Source organism: Aedes albopictus, chromosome 3, assembly GCF_035046485.1.
Source record: "Aedes albopictus strain Foshan chromosome 3, AalbF5, whole genome shotgun sequence".
Taxonomy (NCBI): Eukaryota; Metazoa; Arthropoda; class Insecta; order Diptera; family Culicidae; genus Aedes; species Aedes albopictus.
The window spans coordinates 295,402,114-295,429,514 of record NC_085138.1 but is presented as its reverse complement, the minus strand read 5'-3'; the positions used below and the strand labels follow the sequence as shown (position 1 = coordinate 295,429,514).

The window sequence follows — 27,401 nt, the reverse complement described above, 5'->3', positions numbered from 1 at the left end:
TAAATAACTAAATAACTAAATAACTAAATAACTAAATAACTAAATAACTAAATAACTAAATAACTAAAATAACTAAATAACTAAATAACTAAATAACTAAATAACTAAATAACTAAATAACTAAATAACTAAATAACTAAATAACTAAATAACTAAATAACTAAATAACTAAATAACTAAATAACTAAATAACTAAATAACTAAATAACTAAATAACTAAATAACTAAATAACTAAATAACTAAATAACTAAATAACTAAATAACTAAATAACTAAATAACTAAATAACTAAATAACTAAATAACTAAATAACTAAATAACTAAATAACTAAATAACTAAATAACTAAATAACTAAATAACTAAATAACTAAATAACTAAATAATAACTAAATAACTAAATAACTAAATAACTAAATAACTAAATAACTAAATAACTAAATAACTAAATAACTAAATAACTAAATAACTAAATAACTAAATAACTAAATAACTAACTAAATAACTAAATAACTAAATAACTAAATAACTAAATAACTAAATAACTAAATAACTAAATAACTAAATAACTAAATAACTAAATAACTAAATAACTAAATAACTAAATAACTAAATAACTAAATAACTAAATAACTAAATAACTAAATAACTAAATAACTAAATAACTAAATAACTAAATAACTAAATAACTAAATAACTAAATAACTAAATAACTAAATAACTAAATAACTAAATAACTAAATAACTAAAACTAAATAACTAAATAACTAAATAACTAAATAACTAAATAACTAAATAACTAAATAACTAAATAACTAAATAACTAAATAACTAAATAACTAAATAACTAAATAACTAAATAACTAAATAACTAAATAACTAAATAACTAAATAACTAAATAACTAAATAACTAAATAACTAAATAACTAAATAACTAAACTAATAACTAAATAACTAAATAACTAAATAACTAAATAACTAAATAACTAAATAACTAAATAATAACTAAATAACTAAATAACTAAATAACTAAATAACTAAATAACTAAATAACTAAATAACTAAATAACTAAATAACTAAATAACTAAATAACTAAATAACTAAATAACTAAATAACTAACTAAATAACTAAACTAAATAACTAAATAACTAAATAACTAAATAACTAAATAACTAAATAACTAAATAACTAAATAACTAAATAACTAAATAACTAACTAAATAACTAAATAACTAATTAACTAATTAACTAAATAACTAATTAACTAAATAACTAAATAACTAAATAACTAAATAACTAAATAACTGAATAACTAAATAACTAAATAACTAAATAACTAAATATCTAAATAACTAAATAACTAAATAACTAAATAACTAAATAACTAAATAACTAAATAACTGAATAACTAAATAACTAAATAAGAAAAAAATAAGTATATAAGTAAATAAGCGAATAAATAAATAATTACCTGTAGGTACTCCTAGAGGTATTCCTGGAGGTTCTCCAAGAGGATTTTTCAGAGGAAATCCTAAAGAAATTCCCGGAGACAGTACAAGGAAGTTCCTGGGGGACACTACTAGAGAAACTCCTAGAGGAATTTCTGGAGAAACTCCAAGAGGATTTTCTGGTCAAACCCCTAGAGAAGTTCCAGCGACTACCCTTAGTGGAATTCTCGGAGGAACTGCTCAAGAAATTTCCGGAGGAACTCCTTGAGGAATCTTCGGAGGAACTCTTACAGGAATGTCGGGAGGAACTCCTCGAGAAATTCCCGGAAGAATCCTAGAAAAAATTTCATTGAAACTCCTAGAAGAATTCACTGAGGAACTCCTAGAAAAATTTCTGGAGAAATTCCTGGAAGTTCTCATAGAGGGATTTCCGGAGGAACATATTTAGGAATTCTCGAAGGAACTCCTAATAGAATACCAGAAGGAACTTCTAGAGGATTTTCCGAAGAATTTAAGAAATCTCATTGTAGCTCCTAGAGCAATTCCTTCCAAAGGAAATCTCGGCACAACTCCTGGAGGAATTCCCGCAGGAATTCCTAGTGAAATTCCTTAGAGAACTCATAGAGAAATTCCCGGAAGAACTCCTCTAAGAATACCTAGAGGAACTCCTAGAAAAAAAAATCCCATTGAAACTCCTAAAGGAATTGCCAAAGCACCGCCTAAAGAAATTCCAGAGGAATTTCCGGAAGAACTCCTAGGAAGCAATCCCATTGGAACTGGTAAAGCAATTTCCGGAGGAACTCCTAGAGGAAATCTTGAAGGAACTCATAAAAGGAATTTCTGGAAGAACTTCTAGAGGGTATCCTGGAGGACCTTCTTGTGGAATTTCCGGAGGAACTCCTAGAAGAATTGCCGGGTGACCACCAGAAGGAATTCCAGGAAGAACTTCCAGAGAAATTCCTGGAGGAACTCCTAGAGGAATTCCCGGGAGAATTCTTCTATGAATTCCTGGAAGAACTCCTAAAAAAAATCCCATTGAAACTCCTAGAGAATTTTCCGGAGCCCACCTAGCGAAATTTCCGGGGAACTCCCCGAAGACTTCGCGGAGGAACTTCTAGAAAGAAATCCATTGGAACTCGTAGGAATTTTTGGAGGAACTCCAAGAAGAATTTCGTTAGGAACTCATATAATACTAGTTGGAAGAACTTCTTGAAAACCCGGTGAAGAAACTCCTTGAGAAATTCAACGAGGAACTTTTATAGAAATTCCCGGTGGGACTCCTAGCGAAATTCCCAGAGAAACTCCCAGAGAAATTCCCGGAGGAACTCCTAGAGGAACTTCCGGAAGAACTCCTAGAAGAATTCCCGGAGAGACTTCTAGAAACAAAAACCCTCTTGAAATACCTAGAGGAATTCCCGGAGGACCGCCTAGAGGAATTCGCGGAGAACTCCTAGGGGAATTTCCGGAAAAACTTCTAGAGAAATTCCTGGGGGTGCTTCTAGAGAAATTCCTGGAGGAATTTCAAGAGGAACTTTCGGAGGAACTCCCAGAGAAATTTTTAGGGGTACTCCTAGAGAATCACCTGGAGGAATTCTTGGAGAAATTTCCGGAGAAACTCATTGAGGAATTCTAGGAGAAACTCCTAAAGAAATTTCCGGAAGAATTCCTACAAAAAATTCCATTAGAACTCGTAGAAGAATTCCCGTAGGAACTTCTAGAGAAACTCCTAGAAAAAAACTCCAGGAGGAATTCCTAGAGGAATTCCCAGGGGAACTGTTAGAGGAATTTTTAGAGAAACTTCTGGAGGAATTCCCGGAGGAACTCCTGGAGAACATCCTGGCGGAACTCGTAGAAAAATAAAATTGAATCTTCTAGAGAAATTCCCGGAGGAACTCCTAGAGGAACTCTCAGAGAGATCCTTGAGGATTTTTTGGAGGAACTTCTTGAGGAATTTTCGGAGGAATTTCTCAAGGAATAACCGGAGGACCTTTCAGAGAAATTCATGCAGGAGTTTCTGGATAAATTCCCGGAGGAACTCCTGAAGAGTTCTTGAAGCAACTTCTAAAAGAATTCCTGGAGGAACTCCTAGAGGAATTCATAGAGGACAACCTAGAGGAATTCCCGGAGGGATTCCTAAAGGAGTTCCCGGGGGACTCCTAGAGAAATTTCTGGAGATACTCCTAGAGGAATTTCTGGAGGACCTGCTAGAAGAATTCCCGAAGAGACTTCTATTCTGCTATTCTGCTATTATCAACGCATCCCCTGGCTTTCGCCCATCTGCGTTGTCTTTTCACTAGGCAATACGTCTACCAAGAATTCCCGAAGAGACTTCTAGAAATAAAAACACTCCTGGAACACCTAGAGGAATTCCCGCAGGACCGCCTAGAGGAATTCGCGGATAAACCACGCGAGGAATTCCCGGAGCAACTCCCAGGGGAATTTCTGCAGGAACTCCCAGAGAAATTCCTAGGAATACTTCTAGAGGAAATCCGGAGGAATTTCTGGAGAAATTTGCGGAGGAACCTCTTGAGGAATTATCGGAGAACTCCTATAGGAATTTTCGAAGGAACTAAATGAATTCCTGGAGGAACTCCAAGGAAAAAATCCCATTGGAAATCCTACGAGAATTCCCGTAGTAACTTCTAGAGGAACTCCTAAAGAAATTCCTGAAGGAATTCTAAGAGGAATTCCCGGGGGAACTGCTAGAGGAATTTGTAGAAGAACTTCTGGAAGAAATTCCGGAAGGCACCTTTAGAGAAATACCCGGGGGTTCTTCTGGAGGATTTTTTGGAGGAACTCTTAGAGGATTTCTCGGAGGAACTTGTAGAAAAAAATCCCACAGGAAAATTCCCAATAAAACTACTCCCAGAGGATCCCCAAAGGACCGCCTAGAGAGATCCCCGGAGGAACTTCTAGAAGAACTCCTAGAGGAGATCCTAGAGGATTTTTTGGAGGAACTTCTTGAGGAATTTCCGGAGGAACTTCTCAAGGAATTCCTGGAGGACTCCCTAAAGGAATTCCTGCAGGAACTTCTAGAGAAATTCCCGGAGGAACTCCTGACGAATTCTTGAAGAAACTTCTAAAAAGATTCCCGGAAGAACTCTTGGAGGACAGCCTAGAGGAACTCTTAGAAAGCCTCCTAGTAAACTTCTAAAGAAACTCCAGGGGTAACGTTTGAAGGAATTTTTTTTTCCAGAATCCCTACACTCAGGAAAATTGCCTCATACTTAGTGGCAAATATCCATGTGCGAAACTACATCCAAAGTATATGCAACTAATCGGGTATTTTACGCAGGCAAAATATCATATGAATAGTATGTGCTCTAAATTGTATGAGTCGCTGCTGTATGGTGCCTCATCAAAAGTATGAGTCGCACTAATGGAAAACATTTGTTTACCCCCATTGCAAAAATCCATGTCCCGGACACATAGAAGGAATGAAGATTTTTTTCCCAGTGTTGACTCTTCCCATATCCATTAGCTATCTTCACGATGGTCATCAAGAGGATCTTCGTAAATTCGATTTATTTACGAGGATAAACTCCTTCACTTTCAAAACATCGTGTTTGAGACAGTCACCGGTGGAACTGAGCCGTTCCAAATTTTTGGAACTGTTATAAATTTGCACCAAAAAAAAATGGATCTCTGCTGAGTGAAAACGACCTGAGTGGACCCAGATGTGGACAAGAAATTCCTACTATGTCTGAAACTCAAAAATTTCACATAGATTCTTCGGAAATCCTCGAGCTACCTTAGCGGACCTAGATGTGGACAAGGAATTCCAAGTATTTAAAAAAAAATCAAGGATTTTTCCTAGACTTTTTGAATGTCCTCAAATAAACCTTAGCAGACCCAGATGTGGGCGAGGAATTTCTAGTATTTTTAAAAATCAAACATTATTCCTTGACTTTTCAAAAACTTTCGAACCACCTAAAATAACTAAGAAATTTTCACAAATGTTTCAAACATTTTCATAGAAAACTCAAATATTCTTCAGATGTTACAAATATTCCTAAGAATCAAAAAATATTCACCGATCCTTCCAGAATCGCCGGGTATGGGATATAAAATTATTAAGAAATTTGGAGCCTTCCTAAGAATTGGCACTTACAGACGACTATAGAGCTTTCGAGCAGTTTTTATTTTCTCTATGTACTTCGATGAAATATGTTATATGAATTTTAATTTAAAAAAATGTTAAATTTGTTTGTGTTTTGTTTAAGTATTGTGAAGATTTAGTTTACTTTCTCTTAATTTTTTATTAAGTTCTTCATGCAATTCATGCAATAAATGCAGTGGAATGAATGCAAATCAATGCATTGCTGCTAATCATCGATGGAGTATTCGAGCAACTTGCTCGAACAGCACGAAATCATTTTCATAACAACTAGGTAATTCAGCAGCTACCAAACGCACCCAATCTGCCAGGACGGCATTTGTTGATACCGTTCTCTATTGTTCTCTCATTCGCGTGCATCCACTGGGTTTAGCCGGGAGCGTCATTTTTTTCTCTTCTGCTGCGTTGGTATATATGAGAGAAAAAATAAAATTGAGATCGGTGTGGATCACCGTTTTCATGGTTGCCAATGGTACGGCTTCTATCATTAGATAACAGGGGTTTGATGTGCCTCAACATTTATGATTCCATGAAGTGAAATCATATTGTTTTGATAGAAAAGTTATCACAATAAAATGCTTGATGAAACAATAGTGGAAATATTTTCAGACGTCAAGCATTACAAGTATAAACAATGCTTATAATGTATAATTAGCCATGCATTTTATTGCCAGTATGTAAGTATATCAATGCATATAACATCTTATACATATTCTGATTCAACTTCTTCGGAGCATCCCAACTTGGACTCACAGGCTTCTCAGATTAGTGTTTCATGAGCAATTGCACAACAAATAACTGAAAGCTTTCCTTTTCTCCTTGGATAGCAACGATATTTTATGTAAGAAGTTTATGTACTGATCGATCTCAGACACTTTTAGTATATTCTTGATAATTATCCGCACTTTTACTGAGTCGGTCATGTTGACATCTTTCATTATTATATTTGTTTCAATTATTTCCTTTCTCAGTGCAAATCTTGTACTACATATTCCCATGCCAAAACAAACTTGGTAACTGAGAACAAAATGAAAATCTCTGGCGATATTGTACCATACACTCATTCCAAACCTCAACATGGTTTTGATGAATACTCGGGCTTTTACCGATTTAGTTAGGTTGCATCTTTCAATAGTATATTTATTCTAATAATATTCTTTCTCATTTGATTCTTCATGAGTATAAAGAATCTAAAAATGTTATGGAAAAACATTCAAATATTTAGAATATTACACAAAACTAACCATAAACTCTCTTCAAAATAATTCTGGCCACCCTGCCAACCTCGAACGGGCGCGACCAATTGCCTCTCCGAGAGAGCTAAAACGTGCTTTTCCAACGGCAACACGTGGTAATTTCAAATTTTTAACGGACGAGCTTGACCTCAGACCTTAATCCATACATTGTTTTTCGATAGCATGCTTCTGAACTGAGATAATAGCAAATGAATGTAAATCTTTGCAAATGAATGGTCGCAACCTTGCTTGAAATAATTCTAAAAAATGATCAGATGATCCTGGAGAAATTCTTGGTTGAGGAAGTAATGAAATTTCCGAAGGAACTTCTGAATGAATTTTTGAGAGGAATTTCTGAAGAAATCATTAGAGGAATTCCTGAAGCAATCCCTAGAAGATTTCCTGGATAAATCGCTGGAGAAACACCTGGATGAATCCCTGGAGCAATTCCTACAGGAATGTCTGGAAGAATTTCCGAAAGTCTCCCTGGAGAAATTTTTGTATAAATTATGTGAGGAATATTCCTGGACGAATCTCTGGAGGAATCCCTGAAAAATTCCTAATAGTATTCCTGGAGAATTTCCTGGAAGAATCTCTGAAGAAATTTATAGAGGATTTCCTGAAGAAATTTCTGGAGGAATTGCTGACATAGTTTCTGGAGGATGTCTAGAAGCGATTCCTGGAGAAATTCCTGGAGAGTTCCTGAAGAAATTCTTGGGGTATTTTCTAGAGGAATTCCTGGAAAAGTTCCTGGAGAAGTTCATTGATAAAATCCTGGAGAAATGCCTGGAGGAATTCCTAGAGGTATTACTGTGGAAATTGCTGGAGGAATCTCTAGAGGAATTCTTGAAAAAATTACTGAATGAATTTCTAGAGGAAGTCTGGGAGATTTCTATTTCTATTTCTGTTATTTTTCAATTTCTGAAAAATTCCCTTGAGAAATTCCTGGAGGAATTTCTAGCGAAATTAATGGAGGAATTTCTGGAGAAATCCTCGAAGGAATTTCTATAGGGTTTCCTGGGGAAATCCTTGAAGAAATTTGTGGAGAAATCTCTAGAGGAATACCTGAAAAATTACTGAATGTATTCCTGGAGAATTTACAGGAAGAATTTTTGAATAAATCCCTAGAGGATTTGCTGAAAGAATCCTTAGAGGAACTGCTGGAGGAATCCCTGAAAAAATCCCTGAAGAAATTCGAGGAGAAATGCTTGTAAATATCCCTGAATCAATTCATGAAGGAATCTCAGGAGAAATTCCTGGAGTAATACCTGGAGGAATCTCTGAAAAATTGCTGAAAATATTCCTGGAGAATTTCCTAGAAGAATTTCTGAAAAAAAAAATCCCAGAAGATTTTCTTGAAAAGTTTCTGGAGAAATTGCTGACACAATTTCTGAAGGATGTCCAGAAGCAATTCCTGGATCAATTCCTGGAGAAATTGCTGGAGGAATTTCTTAAGAAATTTTTGGGGTAATTCCTGAAGAACTTCCTGGGGTAGTTCCTTTTGGGAATTGCTGAAGAAATCCTTGAAGGAATTCCTGGAGGAATCTTTGGAGGAATGCTTGCAACGATTCCTGGATGAATTTCTGGAGGAATCTCTATAGAAACCGTGAGAAATTTCTGAAAAATCCCCTGAGAAATTTCAGGACGAATTTCTAGATAAATTCCTGGTGATATTTCTGGAGAAATCCTCAAAGGAATTTCTGAAGGAATCCCCGGGGGAATCCTTGAAGAAATTTGTGGAGGTATCCCAGGAAATTTTTAGCGGAATTCCTAAAGGAATCCCTGAAGCAGTTCCTGGAGAAAAATCTTGAAGAATTCTTGGAGAAATTTCTGAAAAAAATCTAGAAAGTATTCCTCGAGGTATTCCTAGGGATAATCCTGGCAGAACTTTTGAAGAGTTTCCTGGAGAAATTCCTGGATGAATTGCTGACATAATTTATGATGGAATTCCTTGATTAATTCCTGGTGATATATCTGGAGAAATCCCTCAAAAAATGCCTGGAGAAATTCCTCGAGTAGACCCTGGAGAAATTCCTTAATGGAATGCTGGAGGAATGCCTGCATGAATTTCTAGAGGTATACCAGGAAGAATTCCTGAAGTAAGCCCAGGAGAAATTCCTGAAGGAGTCCCTGAAGCAATTCCTGGAGAAATCTTGGGAGGAATTTCCGTAAGAGTATCTGAAAAAACATCCCTTGAAGATTTCCTGCATACATTTCTAGTGGAATTCTTGGAAGAACCCAGGAAGCAATTACTGGAGGAATCTCTGGATTAATGCCTGGAGGAAATCCTGAAGGAATACATTGAAGAAACCCTGGAGAAATCTCTGAAAAAATCTTGTAGGAACTCTTGGAGGGATCCCTGGAAGATAAATTAGAGGAATGCCTGAAGGAATTACTAAAGCAATATCTGGAAGAATTTCTGGTGGAAATTTGGGAGGAAACTTTAGATGAAATCCTGGAGGATTTTTTAGAGAAACCCCTGCAGGAATTCCCAGAGAAATCTCTGGAAAAATTCCAAGAGGAATTCCTGAAGAAATAAGTGGATGAATCTCTTAAGGAATTCGTAAATGAATACCAGAAAGAATTCCTGAAGAAATAGCATATGGAATTCTTTGAGAAGTTCTAGAGGAATCTCCAGAAGTAATTCTGGAAGCAATTGCAAGAGGAATACCTAAGGGAATGCCTAAACAGTCCCTGAATGAAGTGATGAATTAAGTTTTGAAGGAGTTCCTTAAAGAAGAAACAAGGAGGATTTCCTAAAGGAATCCTAAGAAGAGTTCCTGGGAGGCTCTTTGGAGGAATTTTAAAAGTAAGTTGTTCCAGAAAGAAACACAGGAGCAATTCCCGAGTTATGCCCTGCAGAAATTCCATGGAGGAATCTCTGGAGGATATCCTAGAAGAAATTTCAGGTATTTTGCTCTTGGAATAATGTTTGTTTGAATTGAATACTACTGAAAATTCGTGTAGCGGTAGCACATAACTGCACTCTAGAGCAGCATATGGTTCTACAATGTCCTTCTTTTTCCCTACCGCAACTTGTTCCGGTATATCTGGAAATTTCGCCATGCTGTTTATGTATTCCATAAATAAACATCACAAAATTTAGCTGTTCAATCAAGTTGTTGTTTGGTAAAGAAATACTAGTAGAAATTTCCTGTGGTTCTCGAGTAAAAAAGATTTGATAATGTGGAAAAATTTTAAAACCCTAATTATTAGAATGGTTTTTTTTTTTTCTAGATATTTTTACTGGAAATCTGAGTTAATGATAATCTTTAAGTTGGCTAGATTAAAAAAAAATCTGGCGGCCAGGGGTGGCCACAGCCCCCCCCCCCCCCCCCCCCCCCCTCTACACCCATGGTTTCAACAGAACCTTCCGTAATATACACGTATTACCTGTTCAGCGTGTTTCTACTTTCGTTGACAATTATTGACATCCACATTACATGCTGCTTCTCTACCACATCTTCAAAATCAAACTCTACGTTCCATAGTGAAACATCACTAATCCTACACGTCAACCAAAATCCAAAAATAATCTGTAACTTTGTAACTACAGTTCATGAAGAGAAACTCTCCAAAAATGCCCCCGTTTCCATCTCATACACACATCAACCCGTGCATAAAATTTTAAGCTGTGTAAATTCCAGCCCCCGTTTTCATAAGGATTAAAACAAGCTCCTCTCCAGAGCACATTTAAAAATAGTCCCCAAACGGCTCGACGACGAACGAGGCAAAAAAGTTAAGATAAAAAGCTCCACTTGCTGCCGTCTCTATACCGACCTACTGTTCACACAAAAACTAAACGCCGAAAAAAGGCGGAAGAAAAATCGAGCCGGCGCGGCACCAGAATGGAAAACAAGTTGCCAGTTCATACGTGCTGCTGGTGGTGCTGGTGGCAATGGGACGAGAAAAAGTATCACACCGAAGGAAGCATGAAACTGTCAGCTTTCGGAGGTTTCCGCCACCACAACAACCCTACAACAGCTAGCAGCGGCGGCGGCGGCGGCGGCGGCCGGCATGGAGCAGCAGTCGAAACTCGGTGCACGGTTCACATGTGACGAATTTTAAACGTAACTTTTTCGCTTCCATGATGAAGGAAGCCTTTTCGGGTTGTTTTGCTTTTGCAACGAGTGGGAGGAAAATGATTAAATTCTTTTTTAAAATATATTATGTTTCAGGCTCAAAACTTTGATAGGAAGTTTCCGTGTGGGTTACAAAGAGATTTTTTCTTGAAACGACTTTTCAGGAGGATCTCCCGGTAAAATTATTTCTGCTTTGCTTATTAAGTCAGTCTAACTCGCATTAGTGTGCGAATAAAATCGCATAAATGTAAGCATGGGGCAGCAGGGACGGTAAGCTTGGCGACCCCTCCCCCCTTCTGCGAGTCAGCCGTGTAGTTTCTGGCTAAGAATAGAACTACTAATCCCAATTCAAGGTGTCAAGGAACCCATGCCCAGGAATATGGGTGATCGAGGGGGTGAAACAGATGCTCGATCGTTAACGGAGCTTTCGTGGTAACCCCCACAGTATTTTGTCCCTTAGCACACGGTAATGCAAAACTCAGGCGTGGTAGACCTTATTTTCCCATGCTAGCCTGCCGGTAAAGGTAGCTGATGGATCGTGTTTGATGAGGGCCATCAACCAAAAAGAGAGAAGAACAGCCCGCGATCGAGGTGGCTGAGCAGCAGCTTGGCAAGATCATTGACTTTGCGTCCACGAAGTCCAACATAAGTAAGGACCTGAAAACGGCCCTGTTGCGACTTCGTAAGCTGATGGACGATACCAAGCAGGATCACGTGAGACTCGTGAAGTCTGCAGCAGCGGCGGAACCGGTGAAAGTAAAGATTGCGAAGTCTACCCAGACGGAGGCCTTCTCTTTCGCAGGAAGTCCTAAAGGTGTGACGGGTGCGACTGCTCGTGATAAGCACTCGCAGAAGCAGGTGAGGTAGCCATCAGATGAGGAGCTGCCTGGCGGTGCCCACAAGGCTAAGAGAATACTCACTCCGAAGGTCGGCAGTAATGCTGGCAAGTCGGACCCTAGCCAGGCATCCCAGAAAACTGGGAAGGGTGTGCCTGAAAAGGCTGACTCGTCCCGGATGGAAGGAAAGGTAAGGGTTTGCGACCGTTGTTAGGCCCTCAGCATCCACAGAGTAGGGTGAACCAAGGTGAGAACCCCCTTGGACGAAAGTCGAGCGGAAGAGGAAAATGAAAAAAGCCGCAAAGAACAGGGACGTCAAACCATGTAGGCGAAAAAGAGTAGGTGTCAAGCGCGAGAAAGGCGACGCGCTCGTCATCAAGACCGAACAGTCTAAGTACTCGAACGAAGGTGATGCGAAGTGACGCAAAGCTCGTGGATCTGGGAGCCGATGTGCGAAGTATCAGACGTACTCGTACGGGCAAGATGATCCTGGAGCTGAAGCGCGATAAGGAACACAAAGGCACCGCCTACAAAAGTTCGGAGGAAGAGGTCCTTGGCGAAGAGTTAAAGGTGAGGGCTCTTCCACAAGAGGCGACTCTGACGGTGAAAAACCTAGACGAGGTCACCAAAGTGGAAGAGCTCGTTACGACACTGCGGCAACAGTGCAAAGTGCAGGCGGCCACCACAGTCATTAGGCTACGGAAGGGGCCCGCAGAAAAACAGGTAGTCTTGGTTCAGCTACCTGTGACAGACGTAAAAACGACGTAAAATATCATCTGACATTCCACGAGCCACCGGAAGTTTGTATCAGGTACCTGGAACCAAGACTCTAGTCATAGGACTCCAAAGGCCCTATCGAGCAACCCAAGTAATACACTTCAAGACAAACAATTGAAAAGGTCACATCAACATTTTGTAAACAAACATGTTTCTGTCGACTTGAGGCCTTTTGAACTCCACCCACTCACCTCACCACCGCTAACAGAAAGCGCAAACAACAGCCTGTAAGGAGGATCCTGGAAGGGCCTCTAAGTTCTGGCTTAAGCGCCAGACGACGCAAGAACTCAAGATCGGTCTTGCCCTGCTAGCCAAATTTTCCCAACACTTCCTAGAATCCACCACCATAAACTCTACAACACTTTCCCAAAGAACTCTCTCCCCAAAGCAGGTAAATATCTCAAATTTTAATGGTTCAAAAAAGTCTAATAGTTCTTGTTTAGTCCAAATAATTGTTGAACATTCATAGCCAAAGTTTATTGAATCCGATTTAAAGAACGATTTTGATTACCTTTGTGGCAATTTATTAAAAAAAAAACTATTTATATTGAAAGCTATTTACATTCCTAAGTTGTGGTTTTATTGATTAAAACAAAAGTTCCTATTAGATTCTGAACGGATCCGTTTTAGTTTTCAAGTTCAAATTATAAAATCCTAAATAGTGACGTCACTTGTTGGAGTGGCTCTTCAAATAGTTTGTGTGTGAGTTCAAGCTTATTCTCTAGCAATACATTTTGTTTCCCTACTGATCACTCATTCTCGCTCTAGGTATTGGTGTTTGGGTGCTCATGCTCCGATAAAAATGTCAGGTACTTACATTCTCTGCCGGGTGAGTTACCTGATCGACCAGCCTACCGATGGTGTAGCGGCCGGCAGCGACGCTGATCTTCGTGCGGTGACCGACGGCCGGCTGTTAGTCGAGCTAAGCCAGGCGTTCTCAGTTGTTGGTGATGGAGTCGGATGGTCGCCGACCGAGTGCACCGAGGGCTCGGTACCAGGCGTCGCCTCGATGTTCGATGCAAAACACGACGCTAATAGCTCAGACGGCCCAGTCTGGAGAGCACTAATACCATAGCCGTGGCGTGGTACTTACACGAACGTGGGGTGGGAGTTGGAGGCGATCGGACTAAATTCCATGGATCTTCTATACCCGGGACGTGAGTGTGGGGGCGGATCTCGCTGCTGTGGGTTTCTTTCCCCAGTCAGACTACTCGCGTTCGCAGGCAACCACGGGTAGCGGTGTGGTTTCGCGAGGCCGAATCCTTAAAACCGTTGACCACGCACTCTGGGGGCACTCCTAGCGGCACGCAGCCACGAGACGAGGAGAACCTCCAGGGGATCGCCCTAGTCCGATCGCACGATGCCGATGATTTTGGCGAACAGATTGTTGTGCCAATTACGCTCTGTGGCTCGGTGTTCCACCGAACGAAGCCACTCCTCAACCCCAATGCTCCACGAGGTCACTGTGGTGACTGTGGAATAAATTTCATTAGCACCCCAAAACACCTATACATTCTCACAATTTACCTCACGTTGTTGCTTCTCAATTTTCAGCTTTTTTCTTCCTCAAAATTAGCTTGATTAATCTCCACTCACGCTTTTTTTTCCTAAAGAAATTATTTATAACAGATTTGGTTATCATTGGCTACTAATTTTTCTAACACATGTGCTTACTGGATCAAATCTTCGATAACACTCCACTCACGATTTCTTTAATGCGAAACTCGATTAAAACTCAACTTATTTCTGAAAATAGCTTTAATTAAATTGATCAATTGTTGTAATGTTTTTTTTTTGTAATTTAACTTTACTTGCTCACTTCAAATAGGCTTCAATAACTTTACTTATAATTCACAATTTTCTAACTTTCTTCTTCGGCGGTCTGATTGGGAAAGAACTGATATCATTCTCATCCAAGGCTCCAGACCTCCAATTTTCTAGGTTTCTTTTATTTCTGTTTTCTTAACTTTCTTGAAATCATTCCAACAGCATAAATTTTCTTGCAATTGATAGACTGAATAACTCAGGCCAAACATTTCAATAGGTCCTATCTGCATTTGTGAGGCTCTATTTGTTTACTTTCAATTACAATTATTGCAAAGTAATGGTACACTTTTCAACTATTTTTGCAGTACAAATCAAAAGACGATTGTTTTGACCATCGTTCAATGCAAGGAGACAATCATAATACAAATAAACAGCTGAGATATTAACGAAAGAGAGGGACACCAAAGAGAGCCTCTCTTCTGCAGATAGGACCTTTAGACATGTTTGGCCTGAACTCTTAACAATTTCTTCTCTTAGGCGATATTTTATTGAAACCCTGATTCGAGCACTCAATATACCGATTGCCTATTTAAAGGCACAACATTATTTACATTATAGGGATGTCTATGAAATAACACTCGTGTGTTCGTTTCAAATGGTGGTGAGATGCGTGGGTAGGTCCCAGAAGGCCCCAAGTCGAGAAAAACGTGTTTGTTTACACAATGTTGTTGCGGCCTTTTCAATTGTTGGTCTTGACTTGTCACCTAAGAGTCACGACGGCCCAGTTCTTGTCGCGCCGAAGTCACTGTGTCTGTAATCTAGCGAGTAAGTATTTGTTTGTTGTAAGTCACAGTGACTTCTGCGCAACGAAAACCTATGCCGCCGTGACTCTGAGGAGCCAAGTGTGTTACTTGGGAAACTGTGTAGGAAATGCGGCGCCGATGGCCATATGACACAAGGCTGCACGAGTAATAGGTGGACTGTCTGATCTGAACTGGTAAATCTGTGAACAACAGGCTTCCAGCAGGTGGTCCAAGGTGCCCGGCCTTCAAGAAAGTCGCAGTGAACAAAGTAACACAGCTGAACCTGAACAACTGTGACGCACCTCAGCAACTGATTTGTCAGGCAGTTTCTGAGTGGGAGACGGATATCGCCATCACAACGGACCAATACCGAGTACCCGCCGACAACGGAAATTGGGTCGCGGAAGGGTCCAGAAAAATGGCGGAGATATCGACCACGGGTAAATACATCGTCCAGGAGTTGGTGTCTACTACCTATGAGGGCTTCGTGGGCGCCAAAGTAAACGGGGTCATGTTCTGTAGCTGTTATGCGTCTCTGCGGTGGCCGATCGAGCAGTTCACGCAGATGCTGGACTGTATGACGACCGTGTTAACAGGGCGAAAGCCGGTGGTAATGGTGGGTGACTTTAATGCCTGGGCAGTGGAATAGAAAGGCCGTTTCACGAACCAGCGGGTTATATCCTGCTAGAGACACTGACCATACTAGATGTCGATCTGGTTAATGTTAGTACCAAGATTACATTTGATTGGAACGGTGCGGATTCGATTATTGATGTTACTTTTTATAGTACCAGCCTAACAAGTAGTTCGAACTGGAGAGTAGACAATGCTTATCCTCACTGCGATCATCTGGCGGTTCGCTACAGTATCGACTACAACAGTAGCAGGCAGCGGATAGAGGAAGAGGCAGCTAGACCAAGGCCAAGTCCTCGCAGTTGGAAGACATCATATTTCGACGAAGAGGTATTTAGGGAGGCGCTCCGCCGTAAGCGAAACCTACTTGGGCCGACGAGCTGGTTGCGGTGCTCCCACGTGAGTACGATGTGACCATGCCCAGGTGAGTCCACCCTGGAAATGGGAGGCTACTGTCTTACTAGTGGACTCAAGCAATTGCGGACCTACGCCGCGCCTGCCTACGGGCTACGCTGTGGATGCAGCGAGCATGATCTGAGGAAGAGCGAAACTAATGGCGGGTGTTGTTCGCCGCTGCAAAAGCCGCGCTGAAGACCGAGATAAGGGCAAGCAAAAAGGTTTGCTTGAAGGGTCTCTGTCAGAGTGCTAATGCGAATCCGTTGGGTGATGCCTACAGGATCGTGATGGCCAAGACGACCTACAGAGCAATCTTCATAGATGTTAGAGCAGAGGGGATCATCGAGGGGCTTTTTCCGCGTCATGATCCTAGTCCTTGATCCGATACTTGGCCTCCTCTCGTAGGACAGTCGGAGACTGGGACTGGCGATGTGGAACTTGTGGGGATAGCAAAGCCCCTTAACGTAGGTAAGGCCCCATGTCCGGACGGAGTTCAGAACCTGGCCTTAAAAGTAGCTATTGCAGAGGCTCCCGACATGTTCAGGTCTGCTATGCAGAAATGCCTGGACGAGGGAGTTTTCCCAGAAGTATGGAAGAGGCAGAGCCTGGTTCTATTGTCAAAGGCGGAGAGGACACCCGGAGACCCTTCGACTTTTACCCTAATATGCTTGATCGACACGTCGGGGAAGGTGCTCGAAAAGATCATCCTCAATAGAATTTTGAGGCACACCGAGGGCGTAAATGGTCGCTCGAGTAGCCAGTACGGCTTCCGGAAGGGGACGTCAACCGTAGACGCTATCTTGTCGGTTACAAAAACCGCCGAGAAAGCACTCGAGCCTAAGAGGAGGGGAATTCGCTTTTTCGCGGTAGTGACACTGGATGCAAGGAGTGCATTTAATAGCGCCAGCTGGTCTGTTATTGCCGATGCGCTCTTGCGTCTGGGGATACCGGAGTACCTGTACAAGATTCTCGGAAGTTACTTTCAGAATCGTGTACTAGTCTACGACACGGAGGTGGGTCGGAAGTGCTTTCACATAACCTCAGGAGTCCCGCAAGGTTCCATCCTGGGTCCGGTGTTATGAAATGTCATGTACGACGATGTGTTGAGGTTAGAGTACCCAGTGGGAGTGGAGATTGTCGGATTTGCCGACGACTTTACGATCGAGGAGAAGAAGTTGTCTACCGACCACGCAATCGAGGTTGTGGAGGCGTGGATGCGGTCCAGGAAACTGGATTTGGCTCACCACAAGACTGAGGTGACGGTTGTTAACAAACGGAAATCGGAGCAGCAGGCGGTGATCAGTGTGGGAGAGTGCACTATCCCGTCAAAGCGCTCCGTTAAATACTTGGGCGTGATGATCGACGATAAGCTTTCCCTCGCTAGCCACGTTGGTTATGTCTGTAAAAAAAACTTCCACAGCTATTGCGGCACTGTCCCGGATGATGTACAATAGCTCTGCGGTGTACGCCAGTAACCGCTAGCTTCTGGCTAGTGTCGCTACTTCCATACTAAGGTATAGCGGCCCGGCATGGGGCACTGCGCTAAGTACTGAATGCTACCGACGGAAACTAGAAAGTACTTAAAAGGTTTATGTCCCTGAGAGTTGCGAACACGTACCGTACTGTTTCACATGACGCTCTCTGCGTCATTAATGGCGTGGTGCCTATCGGCATCCTTATCAATGAGTACATGGAGTGCTTTGAAATGCGCGGCACAAGAGGCATACGCAGGACTGCCAGGATGGCCTCTATTGTTAAATGGCAGCGTGCCTGGGACAGTTCCACCAAAGGACGGTGGGCCCATAGATTGATACCGAAGGTAGATAGTTGGATGAATAGTTATATTCCGCCTGACACAGGTCCTTTCAGGTCATGGTTGCTTCCGACAGTATCTACACCGTTCCGGGCATGCGGATTCTCCCGAATGCCCAGTGTGCAATGGTATAGACAGGGCCGGATTTAAGGGGGGCCAGGGGGGCCATGGCCCCGGGCCCCCACATTTCAGGGGCCCCCACAAAATGTTACTTCAAATGGGAACTGCTAGAAACATCTTGATTTAATTTTTATCACAAGTACTTCTACTCTCAAGATGTGTGTGAAATTTTGTGCTTCAAATTAGGAAAAAGCAGATATCTGCCTTTAATAAAATTTCAAACTTTTCCAGAAAGTTGCTAAGATGTTTAAGGTTTGAATTGATCACTCTTGTGAATTGCTCAAGTTATTTTAACGAAAATACATGAGAAAATCTTCACCTGAAGTCTGGATGAATTCTTAAATGCTTTGGAATAGAGAGTCGAACAATTTCTGCTGAAAATTCGTGTTTATTTCTGTCGAAAATTATTGGTGTTATTTTTAAAAATTTCCTGCATAGTTCTTTGAAGTTTTGTGTGTGTTTTTATCAGAATAAAGAAAAGTTTACAGAATTGTAGAGTTTGATTTGGCTTACCAAACTTTTGAATTATTCAAATCGAACCCCAGAATTGTTGAAATATTTCTTTGAAGGAACAAGCAGGCAAGGCCGGATTTAGGTGGAGATCTGATCCGATTTTCTTCAATATGATTAAATCCATGACGAATTTTTCTTCCTGGCTTGAATGTGTAATTTAGGGCGCACTCTTAACAAATCCACAGGTTTCTTATGAAAATTGTGGTAGATATTTGTGGAGAAATTATTGAAAGATCCTGAAATATTTAAAGTTTTCCAAACAATTTAAGTTTAAATTGGATAAAAATTCGACCGCCAAAAATTATTATGAAATTTTATTTATTATTCTATTTATAGTAAAACAGAAATTCCATCAGGAACTCATTATGGATTTCCGATGAAATTTCTTCAGCAGCTATTAGTAGAATATCCGCTAAAAATACCACTATGTCGAAGTCGCGTTAGGAATATTTATGCTTAAGTTCCACAAAAAAATAAACCTGGTAATCGGTCAGCAACTCTATAGATTTCATCAATGATTTAGCAAGAACTTCTATTTGGAGGTTTTGCAATAACGGCCCCAAAGATAGCGCTATAAGTTTTATCTAAAATTTATTGAAAATGTCTCCTATAAAATCTATTTTTAAATTACTTACAGAACTTTCAACTTGATCAATGGAATCTAATACTATGAACACCCTCGTATAAAGCGTTATTTACTTGATAAAACTTCTTTTACAATCGTCTTCAGACTAGATTTTTTTTATCTAGATCTCTGTTATGCTTAGTTTATAGTGGATTCCTTTTTTCTAGTTACGCTGATTGAGCTAGATTTCAATAACAACCCTAATTTTTGGAAGAATATTTTTCATATTTTCTGGATTTTTTCTACAATGATTAAAAAAATATCCTCTAAAAAGAGGGCCCCCACAACCCTGTGGCCCCGGGCCCCCACATTTGTAAATCCGGCCCTGGGTATAGAGGAAACGGCGGAACACGTTTTGTTCGTGTGCCCGCGTTTTCGCACAATGCGTGACCATATGCTTGCCACATGCGGAGAGGACACAGCTCCGGACAATCTTGTCCTGAGGATGTGTAGGGATGAGTTTGGCTGGAACGCCTTTTCAACGGCTATCACCCACATCGTCTTGGAGGTACAGAGGGGGCGACACGTAGACTTGGAGAATAGCTAGTTCAGACGCGATACGAGAGATGGTCCAGGGTTCGGAGTCGACTTTGTAGGTCATTCCGGTGCCCTGAAGTCACAATCGATCCTTTCAGAGATTAAGTGGCTGCGGAGAGAATTTCCTGGTAGCGTTCCTGTCGTGGCGTCGGTCTACTGGGTTGGATCCGAGTCCGCGGTTGGAAAGGGGTCCCCGGTAAGAGCCAGGTCAGGTGGAGGCCCTACTGTCAGCAACCTTCTGGTGCAGCTGATAAGATATGAAGGGTAGTTATACCCTCGCCTTCAGCAGGTCAGGCCGTGTTGCACGTTACGTTAGCATCAGTTCATGATGCTTGCAAAATAGTTGAGCGCGGGCGTGGTTGTTGATCCTGCTTGCCGTCCGAGGACACAGAGAATGGTGACGACCCTCTGGGAAACATGATATGCCCACCATGCTATCTTGGTAGACTTTCCAAAGTGAGTCATCGATGTCCGTTACTGCAGGCTACGCAGCAAACCTTATGGTTACGATGTGCACTAGCCTCTCACTGAAGCAATGCCTTCTTGGTGGTTCCGGAGAGACAAAGGGTTTGGTGACCATGGGAATGTGCTTGATGGGTTGAGGAGAGAGTTGTCCTGACCTTTACTTTTGTTGTAGAAGACGGTCTTAACCCTTCACTACCTGGACCTTTCTGTTCAGGTGTTTGTTAAGCAGACTCCTCCCTCCCCCGTTTAGAAAAACAAAAAAAAAAAACATTCCCACTGCAATGGGACCAGAATAATTTTAAGAGATACATTGAACCACTCATGGACTGGATTCATACAAAATTAAAATACAAGAAATGCACCACCCTTACCAAGTGGATCAATCCCGTTTCCATCGTGTCTCTCGAACTTAGAGAAAATCAACTGTGCAGAGGTTGATGAACCATGGATGGCAGAAAAAAAGGATTTCTACGAAGTTTTTTTTTTTTTTTTGCTGTGCTGTTTTCCGTTTTCAGTTCATTTCCTGCAAGCTGGTGCCTTGACAGACAGCCAAATTTAGATTCAAAAACCGGCGTCTCTTGCGGTTTGGCTGGCGGAAACCGCTCTGTCGGGGTGTTGTGGTGGGAATTCGAGTTGATTACGTCGAACGGTTTTTGCATAGCTAGCTCACTAAGGAGGAAAATTGGGTTGATGGTGAATGATCGGAGTTGAATAGCGGGAAATAATGGATTTGTGAGAAACAGTTGAATGCAATCCTTCCTCGAAAATGTTTAGGAAACATAATATCCACATCATGAACATACTGGATAACAATTACTGTTATTAATCGCAATAGCTTCTAGGTAGAGGCTATTTATCAAATTAGTATCTAATAGGCCCACATTTCAAACTTACCTATCACATAGACGACCAGGACCCAAATGTCCACGGTGAGCTGTATTCGATTCCTCATGGTGACTGGTATGTATTCCGATGATGTTGCTTTTGTGAAGAACGCAACAGAGCTCTGCTGCAGTCGGCAAAAGGATGCACCGCAGGCCTCGTTCCCACTTTGTTTTCGACGTTTCTATTAAAAACACTGGGTGGTTTCACCGCTTTACCACTTTATAACTAGGTACACAAACACATACACTCCCTCCAATAGTGCACAAACTACACCCGATGACACGGAGCTTTTCTTCAACGGTTACAGGTAATTCAGCTGTACTTGTCAGGTTGCGATGACTTTCACCACCGCACTGAGCGCAACGGCAGCTGTTGCACCGTCGTCGTCAGCAGCGTCGAACCGGTTGATTCAAAATTAGCACGATCCCGTTGTTGTTGCGACATGGCGCTGCTGTCTGTCATTGTTGTGGTTCAGAATCTACAGGAATTTTCGGGGGTTTCCGTTGTTCTCAGCTGGGGAAAATGGAAATAAATATGCACAGCAGGAAAGTTTGCACTCTGCTCTACTCGGCGGTGATGGTCGGTTCCGGAGCGGTTCTGTGAAAGATAGAGAGAATGGAACGAAATTAGGTTTGGTTTCCACTGCTGCTGCACAGGTTTCGGAGAAGAATGCAATTATTGGAATTGCATTTAAATGAATGTATTGGCAAGAACGACAAAGTGAATTTCATCAATGTGCATAGTTATGAAACAAACTCATTTATTCAGATCTGGTCCATTCGCTTGCATTGAAGAAAAAATGTGAATAAAATTGAAGACAATCAAATTAAAAGTCTATTACATGTTTGCTTTGCGGGAACCTTGCAGTTTCTGCATGTTATAAAGTTATGCTTATTTCTCATCAATGTTTCAATTTTTCGAGTACAATGCTTGTTTGCAAAATTACATGTGTAGGCACATGGAAAAGAGATACGGATCTTTCTTAATGTAACTCACTAGCACACTTGCTCACAAATAGGCTCTCTAAATATCTTACTAATTCATTCACTTGCTCATTACCTCAATCTCACTCATTTACTCACACATTAACTCACTAATGAAATAGGCAGTGATGTATACATGTAGATCGTAAGTTATATCAGAACAAATAAAGTTCACGTCTAAACCGAACGCATTACAATCATTCTCTCTACACTAACAGGCCCAATCACTCACACATTCACTGACTCACTAACTTGCTTGCTAACTTACTCACACGCTCACTCACGTATTTACTTATTAAATCACTACTCCTTTCACGAACTCATTCAATCTCTCACTGGATTTGAACTAATCAGTTCATCAACTTATTATTACTTACTAACTCTCCATCTCACTTACTCACTAATTCATCAGCTCACTCATGTCATCCAACTCGCTCACTCACTCATTAACTCACTCATTTACCAACTCACACAACCACTCACTAGTTCTTTAACTTCCTCATTTGTCAACTCACTCATTAAAAGCTCGCTCATTAGCTCACTTTGATTAACTCATTCTGATGAAGTCATTAAGTCACTAACCTTTTTCATAATTCTTGCATTTTTAGCCAGTTTCACTTTAAGATTTTCGAGAAGAAATTTTGTAAGAAAATCCAAGAAGAGTTCCATAAATAACTTGAGAGTAACCGCGGAAGAAACTCCAAAATAAATCAACAAAAAGATTTCCAGACACATTCCGCAAAGCACACTGGAAATTTGAAGAAGAAATTCTGTGAAGCATTCTGGGATATACTCGGAAAACCTCGAGAGAAACTCTGGTGGCATTCTTGGAAGAGTGCAGGAAATAATTCCGAAATAAATTGAAGAAAGAACCCCGAAAGTTATTTCCGAAAAAAAAACTAGATCTTTTTTTTTTTTTCTTTATTTTTGAGACTTTCAGCCCTGAGCTGGTTCGTCTCTTTGAAATATATCAATGTTTACAACTTTTTCTTATTTTTACCCGATTGAAAAATAGTTGTTGATGTATTTGGACTTTGAAAGTCCGAAACAATTGCATCACCCTGAGAAAGGCTATCAACACTGGGCTGACAATCATTCAGAGAAGTTAGGCTAGAACACATTTTCTTCCTTTCCTTTGCTGTAGTTGATCTCAGCCGCCGCTTGTTGGTGGGTTCGATTGAGCAAGAAGATGAGCTGTCGCCGTTCGCGTTCTCGTGGTTCGGTTCTGTTGCTCTCCATCGTTCGTCGTCGATCGCCGTCGTAAAAACGCTTTTCGGTCCTGCTTGTTTTTGTTCGTTTGCTGCCTCTGCCGCTGCTGTTGTTTGCTGTGCGCTGATCGGTGGAAAGTCGTCGACGTTCAACGAGAAGCGATCCTCGCTATTCGCTGGAACCGACGAGGGCGCGGTATTGGTTGGCGTTTTTGAGGAAGTAATGATATTGTTCGGTGTACCCGAGCACTTTTGCTTCGGATGGGCAGGTTGGTTACACTGCCTGCAGGTTTTTTGCATACCTGGGTAAGAGATTGAGGTCTCATGTCCCTCAATGGTTACGTAGGAAGGGATCGGACGTTCGATCTTCATGTGCAGAATCCGAACACCGTTGTACACGCCCGGAAAGAAATTTTTCCAACGCTCTCTAGTAACCGATTGAACCTTGCCATACTGCGTCAAAAAATCAATTACTGTGATGTGCTTCATTGCCGGTGGAAGGTCGAGAACACGCACCGGCACCGCTTCATTCTCGACATAGACGGGGATTCTGAAGGCTTTGTCTCCATGCATGATGATGTGCCTATTGTTGTGCAGTTGTTGATATCGAATAGCAGTGTCACTATCTTTGACTTCAATCAACACACAGCCGCGAATATGGTGCAGCTGAATGTTCTCTACATCGGACAACTGCAGCTGAATGTCCTTTTCCAAAAATTGCTGGATCTTGGAAATTTCAGGCCGCGTGGGAAGGATGCCAAAATCAACCACAATGGTATTCTTTCGCTGCACACTCATTGCGAGAAGAATGAATCACGAAATACGATAGAAAAGAATGCGATCACGTCCGATGTATACGAGCGGTGGCTGTCAACTGAAACTAGATCTTATTACAGGAAAAGTCACAGGAGAAACCGAGAGAGAAATTCTGGAACTATCTTCAGGAATAATCGTTGAAAAATCTGTAAAGAAACATTTCCACGTGAACTTTTTGAGTAAATTTCTCATGCAGCTCATACAACAATTTCTAAAAATAATATAGGAATACTTTGAGGATTTCACAAAGAAATTAGAATTATTAAAAAAAAAAAAAAACAAAAATGTCGAGAGACATTTACATTGAAATATCTAGATTTATGGCAGAGGAGCTCTGGGAAAATTCTACAGAAGATTCTCTGAAAAGAACTCAGGAAAAGTTTAGAGAAGAATCTCTATTCATCCTGTAGGAAATCTAAGAAAATCAGGAAGAAGCAGCTTCGGAGAGAATCACAGGAAGTATTTTAGGGATGTTTCTACTAGGAGCTTTGTGAAACATTACGGGGAATTCAGGGATAAAATTCTAGAAGATTTCCATGGAGAATCTTGGAATTTGTAAAATTAATTCCTGTCGAAGCTCTTGCAAATAATAATAATAATGACCAAGAAGCCTGCTAGGAGAATAAAAAAACAAACATGAAAGAAGTCTGAAGAAAACGATGTGGATTCCACGAAAATTCCGGGAGGAACTCTGCGTGACAACCCAGGTTGAAATTCTGGAAGAAACATCCTCTAGGAATTTACCAGGTAGGTACCTGCTACTTCAAAGTGTTCCTCCACAGATTTATTGAACATGTTGTTCCGGCAGAAATTAATTTACAGTTTCTTGCAGAATTACATCTAGTCATTCTAGCGAAAATTTCTCCAGAGATTCCTGCACGGTTGTTGCAAAAATTCCTTATGAATGCCTTCTGATTTTTTCCAAAAAAATTCCTCCAGTGACCTTTCAAGGGCCACCATCCAGAGTTACTTCAGAGGTTTCCTCAGGCATTTCTTCTTAAATTTCATTACGAATTTTTCCTCAGTATAGCTTAAAAAATATATCTTATACAAGATTCTTGCGATTGTTCTTGAAGTTACTTCACGGATTTCCCCAATAAATTCCTGTAGGTATTATTCCAAGGAGTTCTTCATCAATTAATTTAAGCATTTATTCAGACCTTTCTACATAAATTCTTCCCAACATTTTACCAGTGATCCTTCAACAGTTTTTCCAGAGTTTTACATATAACCTGGCACTCCTTTTGGATGTTTTCAACAAATCATTCTTGAAGTGCCATGAGAGAGTTCTCCAGATCGTCCAGCTATTCCTTTAGAGATTCTTTCGACATTTTTCCAGCGATTTCAGCACTTTGGTTTTCGAACATTTAAGTAGGAATCTTTCATAAATCATGAGAAATTTTACTACGAATTGTTCCAAGGATTTCTCCTGAGGTATCCCCAGGAGGTTTTTCAAGGATTGCTTGAGAAATTTCATTATGGATTCCTTCAAACTATTTTACAAGGAGTCCGATAGAATACCAATTCCAAGGGAATTATAAACTCTTGAAAAACTTTAAATGTGTTCCTGAGGAAATCCGTTAATAGAGTACCTGGAAGTGTTTCTTGTAAAAAAAAATCCTAAACGAATCCGAAAAATTGGTTGAGAAATTGTCAATGGAATTGAAAGTAATAATGCAAGACTCCCTGGAGAAATTGATTTCCTAGATCAATTCCTGACGTAATTCCTGGAGGCATTGCTGTGGATATTTCCAACGAAATCCTTGGAGAAATCCACGCAAAGCTCTCTGGAGGAGTGAAAAGATATCGTACGAATTCCTGAAGAAACACCGGAATATTCCCTAAAGAAAATGCTGGCTTAAAGAACTTCTGAATGCGAAGAGCCAGCCTAGGGCTGAAAATCTCAATATAACTTCTGTATCCAAGGACAGCATTATGAAGGAATCGCAGGAGAAACCTCTGATTCCTTCAGAATTATTTTCTCTAGAACTCCCTAGAAGAACTTTTGAAGCATTCCAAAGAAAACTTCCTAAGCAAATTCTTGGTGAAGTTTCTGATGAAACTCTTGCGTGACTATCTGAAGCCCTGAAAGAATTTCGTAAAGATTCACTGGAAGAAATGTTGAAAGAATCCTTGAGAGTTGTTCATGAATTTATGTGATAATTTCTGAAGATATCCATAGTTTAATTTTGGAAGTAATTTATAGAAGATTTTCTATAGCAAGCGCTGCAGAAATTTCTGAAGGAATTCCTGTAATTTCAACAGATACTTTGAAAGGTGTTTTAAAGAATTCTTTGCTAAGAGATGAACCAGCCTAGGGCTGAAAATCTCTATAATAAAGAAATAATAATAAAAGAATTCTTTTGTTAAATTTCTGAAGGAATTTTGGTGCTACACTAATTGGGGCCAAATCTAACGTTTTTAACAAACTGTTGAATTGGGGAACTTGAGACTAATTCATGATTGACTCAAAAGCATGTATAAACATAATAGGCTAAAAATAAAGATACTATATACAATTAAAAACAATTTATTTATTATTCAGCTTTTCGTTAATTTGCTGCACTGTCAGTTTTGCATCGACGAACTTTTGAAAGTAGGAAAAAAGCCTGCATGGACACCATGGGCAGCGCCAAGGGCATCTGCCGTTTATCTACATTTAATCCTTTTGATGCCAATGCGCAAGACATCCATTCCATGGTGTTTCCATTGATCCAGTGCAGAGTCATTCCTAAAAAGCTTCTACGGAATTTGGTCCAGCAGTCTGCAGTGGTGGCTACGTCCATCAGTTTTGCTTTAAGCTTCTCGATCATCTAGTTAAATCTTGCATCCATCCGTTTCGTGATTGGCGACAGCCAACTGAAAGATTATTCAGAAATCCCAGCACAATCGCCCTTTAGAAGTACGGTGAGTCTGTAATACTGAAGTGCAGTCATTTGTTGATAACAAGGCTGTCCGCAATATTGTGCACGTCCATCTGGGTGACGATAGACTTTTCGCTGGCGTTATCGTCTCTTCTGAGTATGGAACTCCAGCCGGAACAAATCGGTGTCCCATTTATGTTTTCGCTAGCATGAAAAAAAAGTTATTATCAAAGAAATCAGTATAGGAAAAATCAATATCAACTTACCAACAATACTTTTCAAATTTGCAGAAGACGAGTAGAGTGAAGTGGGGCAAAAGTTCAAGTGGGGATAGAGTTTCTTTTGAAGTTTTTGAGCTCAATTCAAATTATTTCTTTCGAGTGTCAAGGTTGTTCGAACCCTTTTTGAAAAAGAGTCTTTCACTCCAAAAATTATGAAAATTGATCCTAATTTCGAAAAGTTATGACAAAATGTTGG

The 27,401-nt window shown here is 40.4% G+C and overlaps 1 long non-coding RNA gene across 2 annotated transcripts in view; it reads right to left on the bottom strand.

Annotated features, from left to right (window-relative positions):
• The window catches only part of LOC134284024 (uncharacterized), a 1,044,900-nt gene that overhangs the window by 346,306 nt on the left and 671,193 nt on the right, over positions 1 to 27,401 (bottom strand). The window contains exon 3 of one of the 2 annotated variants that reach the window (XR_009995578.1): positions 21,063 to 21,650. This is a non-coding gene — a long non-coding RNA (uncharacterized LOC134284024). Of the gene's footprint in view, positions 1 to 20,651; positions 21,651 to 27,401 lie in introns of those variants that run through there. The other variant, XR_009995577.1, reaches the window with a different exon arrangement.